Source organism: Borostomias antarcticus (genome assembly GCF_949987555.1).
Source record: "Borostomias antarcticus genome assembly, chromosome: 9".
NCBI lineage: Eukaryota > Metazoa > Chordata > Actinopteri > Stomiiformes > Stomiidae > Borostomias > Borostomias antarcticus.
The window spans coordinates 6,938,226-6,953,225 of NC_140242.1; the positions used below are offsets into that span (position 1 = coordinate 6,938,226).

At 47.8% G+C, this 15,000-nt stretch overlaps 1 protein-coding gene across 1 annotated transcript in view; it reads right to left on the reverse strand.

Moving 5' to 3' along the window:
• The window catches only part of LOC311313446 (partitioning defective 3 homolog), a gene marked incomplete at both ends in the record, with an annotated part of 148,138 nt that overhangs the window by 23,970 nt on the left and 109,168 nt on the right, over positions 1 to 15,000 (reverse strand). The gene's annotated exons all lie outside the window — the stretch shown is intronic.

Sequence of the window (15,000 nt, forward strand, 5' to 3'; positions counted from 1 at the left end):
CGGAGACAATGGCATGTATGACACGCTTGTAGCACCAGCCCACCTCTGAGACCTCGTTAATATTCATGAGGCGGGAGGTGACTACTGTCCCAAGGAAGAGTAGGGATGTAATTAAGTAGAGAGAGAGAGAGAGAGAGAGAGAGAGAGAGAGAGAGAGAGGGGGGTGGGTGGGGTCAAACTGATGCAGGGTAGTTATGGTAACAGCTGATCACTGAAGATGCTTACATCACCAGTGGTGATACTGAGTCACCTGACAACCAGCGATATGACCCCCGACCCCGGCCTTTAGAGAACATTCCCTGGATGATGTTTTAGTTTTGCTTTTTAATGTCTTCTCCAAGTGTGTGTGTGTGTGTGTGTGTGTGTTAGGTGCACTACTTGACAGACTGTCAGAGCTGTCTAAGGAATTATTTATCCACCTGTGACATCTCACAGAGATGAAGAAAGGAAACAGTTCACTGTGATCCTTCACTCCCTCCCTCCCTCTCTCCCTCCCTCCCTCCCTCCCTCCCTCCCTCCCTCCCTCCCTCCCTCCCTCCCTCTCCCTCCCTTCATGCCTACCACTCCCTCTCCCTCTCCCTCAATCCTCCTCCATCCCTCTCTATCTCTCCCTCTCTTTCTATCTCTCTATCCCCCTCCCTCCATCCATACCACTCCTTCTCCCTCTTCCTCCCTCCCTCTCTCTCTATCTCTCTTCCTCCCTATCCATCTGTATCTTTCTCCAGAGGACAGAGCCATCCCATAATCTGAGTTATCTCTTCTCCTGCTGACTACCCATTAATCCCACAGCTGGGCGGGAGCCATGACAACAACAGCTCCACAGAAGCAGGGCCGGTCAGAGCAGGAAGAGCACTCCTAGAGGCCAAGAACATGAACTGCATCAGACCCCTCCTCTCTCTCTCTCTCTCTCTCTCTCTCTCTCTCTCTCTCTCTCACTCTCTCTTGCTCTCTCTCTCTCTCGCTCTCTCTCTCCCTCTCTCTCTCTCTCTCTGTCTCTGTCTCTCTCACTCTCTGTCTCTCTCTCACTCTCACTCTCTGTCTCTCTCTCTCTCAGCATCAACACTTTTCCCGGCTGTCCTCCTCTCTCTCCACCGTCGTCTGATTCCCCGATCCCCTCTCTTTCTCTCCGTCATTTCTTTCCATTCTCTGTGTCTACCTGTCTCCTATCACTCTCTATCTCTCACTCTCTCTCTTTCTTTCTCTCTCTCTCACTCTCTCTCTCTCTCTCTCTCTCTCTCTCTCTCTCTCTCCTTGTCTCTTGCCTCTCCTGGACCCCTCCCCCTCATGTTCCCTCCGCCCTGCCCATTCAAGGTAGAGAACGGATCTGTTCTTCCTCTCCTCGCCCTCCCGGACCCCTCCCCCGCTCGCCCTCCTCTCCTCTCTCTTCTCCTCTGTCTCTGGTCCTGGTCTCTCTCTCCTCTGTCTCTGGTCCTGGTCTCTCTCTCCTCTGCCTCTGGTCCTGGTCTCTCTCTCCTCTGTCTCTGGTCCTGGTCTCTCTCTCCTCTGTCTCTGGTCCTGGTCTCTCTCTCCTCTGTCTCTGGTCCTGGTCTCTCTCTCCTCTGGTCCTGGTCCTGGTCTCTCTCTCCTCTGTCTCTGGTCCTGGTCTCTCTCTCCTCTGCCTCTGGTCCTGGTCTCTCTCTCCTCTGTCTCTGGTCCTGGTCTCTCTCTCCTCTGTCTCTGGTCCTGGTCTCTCTCTCCTCTGTGCCTGGTCCTGGTCTCTCTCTCCTCTGTCTCTGGTCCTGGTCTCTCTCTCCTCTGTCTCTGGTCCTGGTCTCTCTCTCCTCTGTGCCTGGTCCTGGTCTCTCTCTCCTCTGTCTCTGGTCCTGGTCTCTCTCTCCTCTGTCTCTGGTCCTGGTCTCTCTCTCCTCTGTCTCTGGTCCTGGTCTCTCTCTCCTCTGTCTCTGGTCCTGGTCTCTCTCTCCTCTGTCTCTGGTCCTGGTCTCTCTCTCCTCTGTCTCTGGTCCTGGTCTCTCTCTCCTCTGTCTCTGGTCCTGGTCTCTCTCTCCTCTGTCTCTGGTCCTGGTCTCTCTCTCCTCTGTCTCTGGTCCTGGTCTCTCTCTCCTCTGTCTCTGGTCCTGGTCTCTCTCTCCTCTGTCTCTGGTCCTGGTCTCTCTCTCCTCTGTCTCTGGTCCTGGTCTCTCTCTCCTCTGTGTCTGGTCCTGGTCTCTCTGTCCTCTGTCTCTGGTCCTGGTCTCTCTCTCCTCTGTCTCTGGTCCTGGTCTCTCTCTCCTCTGTCTCTGGTCCTGGTCTCTCTCTCCTCTGTCTCTGGTCCTGGTCTCTCTCTCCTCTGTCTCTGGTCCTGGTCTCTCTCTCCTCTGTCTCTGGTCCTGGTCTCTCTCTCCTCTGTCTCTGGTCCTGGTCTCTCTCTCCTCTGTCTCTGGTCCTGGTCTCTCTCTCCTCTGTCTCTGGTCCTGGTCTCTCTCTCCTCTGTCTCTGGTCCTGGTCTCTCTCTCCTCTGTCTCTGGTCCTGGTCTCTCTCTCCTCTGTCTCTGGTCCTGGTCTCTCTCTCCTCTGTCTCTGGTCCTGGTCTCTCTCTCCTCTGTCTCTGGTCCTGGTCTCTCTCTCCTCTGTGTCTGGTCCTGGTCTCTCTCTCCTCTGTCTCTGGTCCTGGTCTCTCTCTCCTCTGTGTCTGGTCCTGGTCTCTCTGTCCTCTGTCTCTGGTCCTGGTCTCTCTCTCCTCTGTCTCTGGTCCTGGTCTCTCTCTCCTCTGTCTCTGGTCCTGGTCTCTCTCTCCTCTGTCTCTGGTCCTGGTCTCTCTCTCCTCTGTCTCTGGTCCTGGTCTCTCTCTCCTCTGTCTCTGGTCCTGGTCTCTCTCTCCTCTGGTCCTGGTCCTGGTCTCTCTCTCCTCTGTCTCTGGTCCTGGTCTCTCTCTCCTCTGCCTCTGGTCCTGGTCTCTCTCTCCTCTGTCTCTGGTCCTGGTCTCTCTCTCCTCTGTCTCTGGTCCTGGTCTCTCTCTCCTCTGTGCCTGGTCCTGGTCTCTCTCTCCTCTGTCTCTGGTCCTGGTCTCTCTCTCCTCTGTCTCTGGTCCTGGTCTCTCTCTCCTCTGTGCCTGGTCCTGGTCTCTCTCTCCTCTGTCTCTGGTCCTGGTCTCTCTCTCCTCTGTCTCTGGTCCTGGTCTCTCTCTCCTCTGTCTCTGGTCCTGGTCTCTCTCTCCTCTGTCTCTGGTCCTGGTCTCTCTCTCCTCTGTCTCTGGTCCTGGTCTCTCTCTCCTCTGTCTCTGGTCCTGGTCTCTCTCTCCTCTGTCTCTGGTCCTGGTCTCTCTCTCCTCTGTCTCTGGTCCTGGTCTCTCTCTCCTCTGTCTCTGGTCCTGGTCTCTCTCTCCTCTGTCTCTGGTCCTGGTCTCTCTCTCCTCTGTCTCTGGTCCTGGTCTCTCTCTCCTCTGTCTCTGGTCCTGGTCTCTCTCTCCTCTGTGTCTGGTCCTGGTCTCTCTGTCCTCTGTCTCTGGTCCTGGTCTCTCTCTCCTCTGTCTCTGGTCCTGGTCTCTCTCTCCTCTGTCTCTGGTCCTGGTCTCTCTCTCCTCTGTCTCTGGTCCTGGTCTCTCTCTCCTCTGTCTCTGGTCCTGGTCTCTCTCTCCTCTGTCTCTGGTCCTGGTCTCTCTCTCCTCTGTCTCTGGTCCTGGTCTCTCTCTCCTCTGTCTCTGGTCCTGGTCTCTCTCTCCTCTGTCTCTGGTCCTGGTCTCTCTCTCCTCTGTCTCTGGTCCTGGTCTCTCTCTCCTCTGTCTCTGGTCCTGGTCTCTCTCTCCTCTGTCTCTGGTCCTGGTCTCTCTCTCCTCTGTCTCTGGTCCTGGTCTCTCTCTCCTCTGTCTCTGGTCCTGGTCTCTCTCTCCTCTGTGTCTGGTCCTGGTCTCTCTCTCCTCTGTCTCTGGTCCTGGTCTCTCTCTCCTCTGTGTCTGGTCCTGGTCTCTCTGTCCTCTGTCTCTGGTCCTGGTCTCTCTCTCCTCTGTCTCTGGTCCTGGTCTCTCTCTCCTCTGTCTCTGGTCCTGGTCTCTCTCTCCTCTGTCTCTGGTCCTGGTCTCTCTCTCCTCTGTCTCTGGTCCTGGTCTCTCTCTCCTCTGTCTCTGGTCCTGGTCTCTCTCTCCTCTGTCTCTGGTCCTGGTCTCTCTCTCCTCTGTCTCTGGTCCTGGTCTCTCTCTCCTCTGTCTCTGGTCCTGGTCTCTCTCTCCTCTGTCTCTGGTCCTGGTCTCTCTCTCCTCCGTCTCTGGTCCTGGTCTCTCTCTCCTCTGTCTCTGGTCCTGGTCTCTCTCTCCTCTGTCTCTGGTCCTGGTCTCTCTCTCCTCTGTGCCTGGTCCTGGTCTCTCTCTCCTCTGTCTCTGGTCCTGGTCTCTCTCTCATCTGCCTCTGGTCCTGGTCTCTCTCTCCTCTGTCTCTGGTCCTGGTCTCTCTCTCCTCTGTCTCTGGTCCTGGTCTCTCTCTCCTCTGCCTCTGGTCCTGGTCTATCTCTCCTCTGTGTCTGGTCCTGGTCTCTCTGTCCTCTGTCTCTGGTCCTGGTCTCTCTGTCCTCTGTCTCTGGTCCTGGTCTCTCTCTCCTCTGTCTCTGGTCCTGGTCTCTCTCTCCTCTGTCTCTGGTCCTGGTCTCTCTCTCCTCTGTCTCTGGTCCTGGTCTCTCTCTCCTCTGTCTCTGGTCCTGGTCTCTCTCTCCTCTGTGCCTGGTCCTGGTCTCTCTCTCCTCTGTCTCTGGTCCTGGTCTCTCTCTCCTCTGTCTCTGGTCCTGGTCTCTCTGTCCTCTGTCTCTGGTCCTGGTCTCTCTGTCCTCTGTCTCTGGTCCTGGTCTCTCTCTCCTCTGTCTCTGGTCCTGGTCTCTCTCTCCTCTGTCTCTGGTCCTGGTCTCTCTCTCCTCTGTCTCTGGTCCTGGTCTCTCTCTCCTCTGTGTCTGGTCCTGGTCTCTCTGTCCTCTGTCTCTGGTCCTGGTCTCTCTGTCCTCTGTCTCTGGTCCTGGTCTCTCTCTCCTCTGTCTCTGGTCCTGGTCTCTCTCTCCTCTGTCTCTGGTCCTGGTCTCTCTCTCCTCTGCCTCTGGTCCTGGTCTCTCTCTCCTCTGTCTCTGGTCCTGGTCTCTCTCTCCTCTGTCTCTGGTCCTGGTCTCTCTCTCCTCTGTCTCTGGTCCTGGTCTCTCTCTCCTCTGCCTCTGGTCCTGGTCTCTCTCTCCTCTGTCTCTGGTCCTGGTCTCTCTCTCCTCTGTCTCTGGTCCTGGTCTCTCTCTCCTCTGTCTCTGGTCCTGGTCCCTCTGTCCTCTGTCTCTCGTCCTGGTCTCTCTCTCCTCTGTCTCTGGTCCTGGTCTCTCTCTCCTCTGTATCTGGTCCTGGTCTCTCTCTCCTCTGTCTCTGGTCCTGGTCTCTCTCTCCTCTGTCTCTGGTCCTGGTCCCTCTGTCCTCTGCCTCTGGTCCTGGTCTCTCTCTCCTCTGTCTCTGGTCCTGGTCTCTCTCTCCTCTGTATCTGGTCCTGGTCTCTCTCTCCTCTGTCTCTGGTCCTGGTCTCTCTCTCCTCTGTCTCTGGTCCTGGTCTCTCTCTCCTCTGTCTCTGGTCCTGGTCTCGGGGCTGTTCAAAGCCCAGGTGATCGGGTCCTACAACGCAGCTGGACACAGCTGATCACAGCAGCACACACCCACCGCACAGGTACAGCACACACACACACACGCACGCACGCACACACACACAAACGCACGCACACACACACACACCTCTAACAAGAATGTTCTTTGTGAAGGACAAAGATAACAATGACCCTGCCAACTCAAACTTTCATCAGTGAACAAACGGCATGTTGAACAGTCTACGTGACAGTATAATATTAGAATAACTTAGTAAGAGACAACCCCACACAACCTCTGAGACTCTCTCCCTCTGTCTATGTCTCTCTCTCTCTCTCTCTCTCCCTCTCTCTCCCTCTCTCTCTCCCTCTCTCTCTCTCTCTCTCTCTCTCTCTCTCCCTCTCTCTCTCCCTCTCTCTCTCTCTCTCTCTCTCTCCCTCTCTCTCTCCCTCTCTCCCTCTGTCTCTCTCTCTCTCTCTCTCTCTCTCCCTCTCTCTCTCCCTCTCTCCCTCTGTCTCTCTCTCTCTCTCTCTCTCCCTCTCTCTCTCTCTCTCTCTCTCTCTCCCTCTGTCTATGTCTCTCTCTCTCTCTCTCCCTCTCTCTCTCTCTCTCTCCCTCTCTCTCTCCCTCTCTCTCTCTCCCTCTCTCTCTCTCTCTCTCCCTCTGTCTCTCTCTCTCTCTCTCTCTCTCTCCCTCTCTCTCTCCCTCTCTCCCTCTCTCTCTCTCTCTCTCTCTCTCCCTCTCTCTCTCCCTCTCTCCCTCTGTCTCTCTCTCTCTCTCTCTCTCCCTCTCTCTCTCTCTGTCCCTCTCTCTCTCCCTCTCCCTCTCTCTCTCTCTCTCTCTCTCTCTCTCCCTCTCTCTCTCCCTCTCTCCCTCTGTCTCTCTCTCTCTCTCTCTCTCCCTGTTATCTCTGAGCTACTGTAGCTAGCTGCCTAGTCTCAGCAGAGGCTTCAGGCTAGCCAGTAATTGCTGGTCCCTGCTTCTCTGAGCTGTGGTGTAACACATCACATCCAAAACTCAACCCCCCCACCCCCCGGCCCAGGATGCAACTCTGCGCCACCCTGCCAGAGTAGCCCTTCACCTCCCACAATGCACTGCTGCGGGCAGTGATGCGGTCAGACCCACACCTCTGACAGCTGAAACCTGGAACTGTATAGTCAGAGAAAGATTACAAAATCAGAATAGAGACAAACAGCTCGACGAGAATAACAAGATTATGCCAGTTTCTGAGAGAAGAGAGAAGAGAGAGAAGAGAGAGCAAGGGAGGACAGCTCTGGAGTTCGGTGAGGAGAGAAAACTTTGACTTCAAGCATCAAAGGGAAGCCACTACACATACTTTGCAAGCGAGCGTTTTACCACTTCTGCCTACACCGCTACAAACTTTGCTCCTCTCAGAATGTGAGACTCGTATCTCAAGATGTGGTGTTGCAAGTGAGAATACTCTGAACTCGTTTATATTTTGACAGAATGACAACTCTGTGAGGATGAGGTAAACCAGAATAGAAGGTTTATGGGAGTTTTTTATAGAAGTGGGCAGCAAGTCTGACGTTATAGAAGAGCAGAGAATTCTCCTGTAAAGGCTTATTCTTGTCAGGTTTGGAAGCCCTCCATTACAAGTCTGTTTGAAGTCTGCGGTCTTTGCTCTCCAGCTCCTCTTGTATCAGAAACACCAGCGGGTGGTACAAACTCTGAGTGTGTTGACCCCTAGATAAAATAAATAAATAAAATAAAATAAAATAAAATAAAATAAAATAAAATAAAATAAAATAAAATAAAATAAAATAAAATAAAATAAAATAAAATAAAATAAAATAAAATAAAATAAAATAAAATAAAATAAAATAAAATAAAATAAAATAAAATAAAATAAAATAAAATAAAATAAAATAAAATAATACCTCAGGGTTAGCAAACTCAGAGTTTTCACTAATGTCGGTTATCCACCGGACACAAACGTAGCAACTCAACCAGACTCCACTTGCTTTTTGGGGTTTTCCACTGTGCGAGGCGAGTGCATTCAAGTCAGGTTGTTATTTTTTCAGATCACCTCCTTCGAGGTTCAGAGTCTCGAAGGAGGTGATCTTTTAGACGTGAACTAAAAGGTGATGTGGAAACGCTGCAGGCTACTGTTTGGTCAGGCAAAGTGCAAACTCAGCCACTTGTAGACAGCTGTACAACTCAAACAAACACAATTCACAATAGCCAGAGATGGGCATAAATACATCAAAATGTAATTAATTACAAATTACAAATACTTGCTCAAAAATTTAATTAATTATAAATACAAAATATTAGTCTGAAAAATGTAATTAATTATAATTACAGATTTATGTAATTAAAATACAAAATATATATAAAAACTAATAATGATGTGCCATGTTAGTGGATTAATTGATGTATTGCCAACTATGAACTCAATGTGCAACTATTTTGATAATGTATTAATAATTTGGAGACATTTGTTTTTAGTTTTTCCCCTCTTGAATCTTTGATTCCAGCCTCTCAAATGTGAAATGTTCTGGTTTCTTTAGCTCTCACTGCAATATTTTCGGTATTGAGAAGTGATCTACCTCAAAACCTCCCGTGACAAATATCTTGCCGTTACCTGGGCTACCAGGTGCCTTGATGACATTATAACATTAGACACCTAATACCTACTGCCGTATTCTGTCACATTTTCATGTGAGTTTATCATGTTTAACATTACTTACATATGGTGATCTAGACTGACACAATAGCTGCTGTGCAACAAGTGGCTCAGATGAACAAACTCAGTCTAACCCCCCCCACCGCATCCTGCTACACGTTAACAGGTGCACGTTAACAGGTTCCTTTGTGCTACTGTATGCTAGAAATGTGTCCTCAGTTAGAGAAGTTGCTAACATTAAGAATATGGTTTGCCAGTGAAGCTCCCCAGTCCCAAACTGCTACATCACAAGACACCGTTAGCTTACTCGCACTATTTCAACCACGTTATTAGCTACGTTAGCAGTAATGCTAGGCTAACATTAGTAGTGAGTTGGCTAGCTAGCTAGCTAGGATGAGCGACAGCTAAAGCACATTTCAAATCGCTGTTGGGCATTTTAGTGCCATGCAATAACATTAAGCTTGCTTAACATAGCCTACAATATCTGATCAAACAGTTAGTTTAATGCTAGGTTACACAGACCTACCTTTGTCTCTGGGAGAAATTCCAGCTGCCTGCAACTCGAGGCTTCCCAGACAATATACCCACGCTACTCTGCCTCTGATAGGTAGGATGTATTGGTTCAGATTTGACATGTCAAGGCATGATATTTTTGTTGGTGTAAGATAAGCCAATCAGACATGAGTAAATATTAATAATATAATATATAATTGTGTTGTTTTTTTTCAAAGGGGAGAATAAACATGTAATTTCAGAATAAAATGTCATAAAATAAAAACATGTATTTTATGTATTTAAAATACATAAATACAGGCTATATGTGTAATTAATTACAGAATACTAATTACAGAAATTACTTTGAAAATTCAAGCTAAATACAAATTACAAAATACTTATTTTAAATAAATTTAATTAAAATACTGCCCATCTCTGGCAATAGCCACGGCCACATAATGTTACAAGCTATAAAGTAGGCTTTACTCTTGTCTAGTTAGTGGATTAGTAACAGCTGTGGAGCCACATATACTATACCAGGCGAGCTATAGAGATGCTGGTCGCAGATAACATAAAACATAAAAAAACATACATACATACATATGAAATTCACACTGGTTGAAAGACTGCTAGTACTGCACTGAAACATAGAAATGATCTCCTAATATGCAGGCAAAAACAAAGAGAAACAACCAAAAGCGAGTTGAGTTGAGTCAAGTTGAGGTGGTAAAATGTGGTGGAAAACACATTTTACTCTCCCATCCAATGAAACCCATTGATAGTCACACTGGCTGAAGTAACAGGCCACTGATTGGTTAATAGACCTTTCCAACCTATCAATCACGCAGAGAATAATAACCATTGCTTGCCGTTGCTTGATTTCTTAAGACCATGCCTCTGATGTTCCACAAACAAAGCTTGTTCCGCATTATGTTCATAGATAAGACATTGTTTGACGAAAATTGTTCTTAAAACCTACAGAAGGCCTGCAGGCCCATAATGTTCTAAGAAAACAAGCTGTACGATACTCCACACCTCCCTCCACACATAAGTGTACAGCAGCGGCCATACAAAAAGCTAGGAAGCTAGTAGCGCTAAGTGCTTGATGTACAGTAGCTAATTAGCCTGTAGCTAGTAGCCTGTACTTAACTAGTACTTAACAGATCATTCTCACAGGCATATTTACTAAGAATGGATGCCACTAACTTACTCACCCTTCTTTACATGTGCAGTAAGACTCCATGATTTTTTCCTGATTAGTTTAAATCTGGAGTTTGTGAGGCGTCTGTGCCTTCCACACCTAGCATCAATTCGTAGGTTGTCACCTGCTCCATCCAAAATCCAAATCTCATGGATATATCCTTGTGTAAAATAGTTCAGGCCTTTCTGTAGAACTCTCTTAGACACAGTAGTGGCATTTGGCAAATAACATTTGCCTACGGCAATATTGTCAGGAATCCTTGAGATAATCATCAGGTATATGCTGTTCAGTTGACATTTTATTAACTTAGCTTGTGGGGCATAGCAACAGTAACTAGGTCGGGCGGAACTTGCCGCCTGAATAGGAAAGGTCTATTGGAAGATAGGTAAGAAGCATCCATCTCTTTTGACATAATAGTAGAGAGAAAGAGAGAAATGAGAGAGAGGCAGAGAAAGAGAGAGAGACAGGAAGAGAGAGCAGAGAGAGAAAGGGAGAGAGAGACATGGAAAGAGAGAGAGAGAAAGGGAGGGAGGAAGGCAGAGAGAGGAGAGGGAGAGAAAGGGAGGGATGATGGCAGAGAGGAGAGAGAGAGAGAGGGAGGGAGGATGACAGAGAGAGGAGAGAGAGAGAGAGGGAGGGAGGAAGGCAGAGAGAGGAGAGAGAGAGGGAGGGAGGGAGCTTATTGGAGAAAAGGGAGTGGAGTTCATTCCACGCATTCAGAAGGACTCCCAGTGACCTGCCATCATCCAATCATCATCCTCTATGTAGCAGGCAGAGGGAGTACGGACACACACCATACGCATCACTCTCATTATGGCGTTCGTGGCAGAGCAAGCTACCCTCCCTTTTCTAAAGGTCGTTCCTGTCCGGACCAAGCACATCCTGTTCTCCTCAGACCGGCCCACCTCATTGGTTCAGAGAGATGATACATGGCGTTGAGGAGATCTGGGGCGTGTCTTATCTGATGGCGTTAGTAATCACTCCAACTTCCTGTTTCCTGTTGGGGTTATGATGATGTGATATGGTGATAGAAGATGATGAAGACACAGGTCAGGCAGCTAGGGGTCAAATATAAAAGTTCAGGGGTCACTGAGCTTCTTCGGAGCGTGTAATCACAGCAGCCGTGATTGAGGAAGTACAGTGGAGAGGAGGGGGCAGGATGAGGAGGAGGATAGGGCCTCTACTCTGTTGATAAGCTGCTTCGGCCTCGGATGAGGAAGTAGAGCGAGACGGCCCTGGGTCCCAGTACATGTGTTTGGGTGTTTTAGAGCTAGCAACGTGTAACGTGTGTTTAGCCCTCAAGTTTCAAGTTTAAAAGTTTCAAGATTCAAATGCTTTATTGTCCCCTACGGGAAATTGAATGGCAGAGAGGTAAAATAAATAAATGACCACTGAAATTACATAGCCTATCTTTGGATTTGGCAATCCATTTATTTAAATACTTCACACATATGCTCATCTTAGGCCTTGTAGATAGCATGCACATATTCAGTTCCAATGGTATTCCATTCACAAATTCAAATTTCAACTGGAGCACGCCATTCATGCTCATATGGGGTAACCCACCTATTCAGCATCAGTTCCCTGTTGTAGGCTATTCCTAAACTACTTTATAGACTAAGACGGTAAAACATATCTCAATGATTTAAGAGGCAATGTTGTGTAGATTATTTATTTTTTACACACAGAACTGAGTTGTTAAAATCGTTTTAAAATTAGCGCAAATTAAGGTTGAAATAACTTTTTTTCGGCCTACCGGTATTCGTTGCACTGTCTATTTGAGCCAGATCAAGTGAATGATTCATAATCATAATTAATAGGCTATATTGGATAGCCACATTTTTATACAAGTAGGGTAATATTCATACTGGTTTACATAGCCCACCATAAACAATTTGATAGTAGCCTTCAAGGAATTTCCATATTCCCATCTTTGCTGAGCAAAGGTTTTGTGCGAAAGGAACCCGCCTCTTTCATTGACGCAAAAAGGCCGTTAAATTCAGTGCTTGAAGCAAGTGTGAAATGTTGAGTTGTACAGTATGCTTTCTGACCTGCTTTTGAAAGTATTTTCCCAAATAACATACATATAGCCTACTTGTATTTGTGCTGCTAGTTCCAATATTCCATTCAGCAAATTCCAACTCAAGCACACGTCACCCTCAATTGCTATTTACAAAACTTTGCGCTTCTCATTCTCACCTGCTTCTTGCTATCGTTAGCTATAATGCTCCACCTCGGGTTGAGCTGCACGTAGCCTATACAGTGCTTTAGATGGATTATATAAAACAAAGACAACGTTATGGCTCCAACACACAGTTTGAGGCATTGTTGGTGATACAGCCCCTCACATGTAGGCAGAGGACCAATATCAAAGCGTCGTTGTATTCATAATTTCATAATTATATATATTATATTATATACTTTCTTTTGCTCTTTTGCTCTGCTCATTCACACTTTAGATCAGAGGGTTTAAAGTCCTCAGTAGCTCAATCATGGAACGCTGACCCACACACACAAATACACGCACGCACGCACACACGCGCACACACACACACACACACACACACACACACACACACACACACACACACACACACACACACACACACACACACACACGCCAGAGACATACCTGAAACACAGCTAGGTCACTCTGGCTTCTCTGGGAAAACCAGGTTGTTTTATTAATGTGTTTTGTGTGAGATGAGCTTTCTGTCTCCAAAACCGCCATTGATCTTGTGTTGGGCAGACGTGTTAAGGCAGCAGCAGTGTTAAGACCGGTTCCCTCAGCTCTCACTTCTGAACACAGGAGAGAATCACAGAACAGAACTTGGATTCTAAGGACTCTACATGAAAATAGGCAGCGGTGTTGTGTGTGCATTGTTTGTGTGTGTGCACGTGCGTGTGTGTGTGTGTGTGTGTGTGCGTGTGTGTGCGTGCGTTTGTGTGTGTGTGTTTATGTGTGTGTGTGTGTGTGTGTGTGTGTGTGTGCATGTGTGTGTGCGTGACTGTGTGTGTGTGTGTGTGTGTGTGTGTGTGTGATATCCAGGTCTCAGGCCAGTCAGTAGACAGGGAGAACCATGCATTATACAGCAATGCAAGGCTGCTGGAAGTGAGTTTCACAACTCCAGCTTTCACATGAATATTCAACACCCATTCCATGCATATTCACGGAGGAGAGAGCTTCATTAAAAACTAACAACGCACTGAACACTCACTGACCCAGATCCCACTGTTTCAGCATGACTAGTATACTGTGTGTGTGTGTGTGTGTGTGTGTGTGTGTGTGTGTGTGTGTGTGTGTGTGTGTGTGTGTGTGTGTGTGTGAGAGAGAGAGAGAGGGAGAGAGAGAGAGTGAGAGAGAGAGAGAAAGCGAGAGGGAGAGATACCAGAGTGAGTAGTCAGAGACTCAGCGTGTGTGTTCGACCATATTTGAGCAGCTGTGTGAGTGGAAATGCGTGTATGTGTGTGTGTGTGTGTGTGTGTGTGTGTGCTCAGCTTCTTAGACATTAATAATTCAGAATAACCCAAGGCAGAATAACCCAAGGACCTTTGTGTGTGTGTGTGTGTGTGTGTGTGTGTGTGTGTGTGTGTGTGTGTGTGTGTGTGTGTGTGTGTGTGTGTGAGAGAGAGAGAGAAAGAGAGCGTGTGAGTCAGCTTGTTCGCTGTAATGGCATGTGCTGTGGCCCTAATCCATGACGACAACCCTCTGACATCACATGAACAAAAAAGCACGCAAACCAAATCTACTGTAGGAGAGAGAGAGAGAGAGAGAGAGAGAGAGGGAGAAAGTGAGAGAGATAAAGAGAGAGGGGGAAAGAGCAAGAGACAAAGATAAGGAGAGAGAAAGAGAGAGAAAGAACCAAATCCTAGATAAAGAAAAATAAAATTACGTTAACTATTGGACATCTGGTTGAGGGAAAAGGAGAAAAGGCCGTAGTCTTGGAGAGATGCTGATAACAGGGACACTCAGGGTCTCCATGCTGGGGGAGAGGTGCTGGTAACAGGGACACTCAGGCTCTCCATGCTGGGGGAGAGGTGCTGGTAACAGGGACACTCAGGGTCTCCATGCTGGGGGAGAGGTGCTGGTAACAGGGACACTCAGGCTCTCCATGCTGGGGGAGAGGTGCAGGTAACAGGGACACTCAGGGTCTCCATGCTGGGGGAGAGGTGCTGGTAACAGGGACACTCAGGGTCTCCATGCTGGGGGAGAGGTGCTGGTAACAGGGACACTCAGGGTCTCCATGCTGGGGGAGAGGTGCTGGTAACAGGGACACTCAGGCTCTCCATGCTGGGGGAGAGGTGCTGGTAACAGGGACACTCAGGGTCTCCATGCTGGCGGAGAGGTGCTGGTAACAGGGACACTCAAGCTCTCCATGCTGGGGGAGAGGTGCTGGTAACAGGGACACTCAGGGTCTCCATGCTGGGGGATTTATTCAGACGTTTCGGCCTAACTGCCTTTGTCAAAGTCTTGGAACTATTGGACACCTACCACAAAAAATTAAAACAAACCTCAATGCTATTTGGCTCTAAACAGACAGTACACGGTGGCAAACTACCTGAATGCCGTGACTGATGAGAAACTGAGAAAGACATTGACTATGTCCAGACTCAGTGATCACAGCCTGGCCATAGAGACTGGCCCACACAGGCAGACCTGGCTGTCTAGAGAAGACAGGCTGAGTCAGCTCTGTCCACAGAGAGCTGGAGACAGAGCAACATGTCCTGCTACTATGAGGAACATGAGGAAATGTCAACGTTATTTACAAAAATGAAAGGTAAACTCAAAAACGTTGATACACTCTGACCAAAATAAAATGCAACACATACTTGGAGAACACAGTATCAGCGCCATAGAAGCAGCGAGATATGTGAGATGTCACAACCTGAGAGAAAACCAACACAACACACAACAATCAACACATAACAAACATACAGTAACAGTTTATTTATTTATTTATTTATTTATTTATTTATTTATTTATTTATTTATTTATTTATTTATTTATTTATTTATTTATTTATTTATTTATTTATTTATTTATTTATTTATTTATTTATTTATTTTACAAGATTTGACATTTGATTTAGTATTATTTTTGTTGTCTCTTATTGACCTATTTTATGACCTAT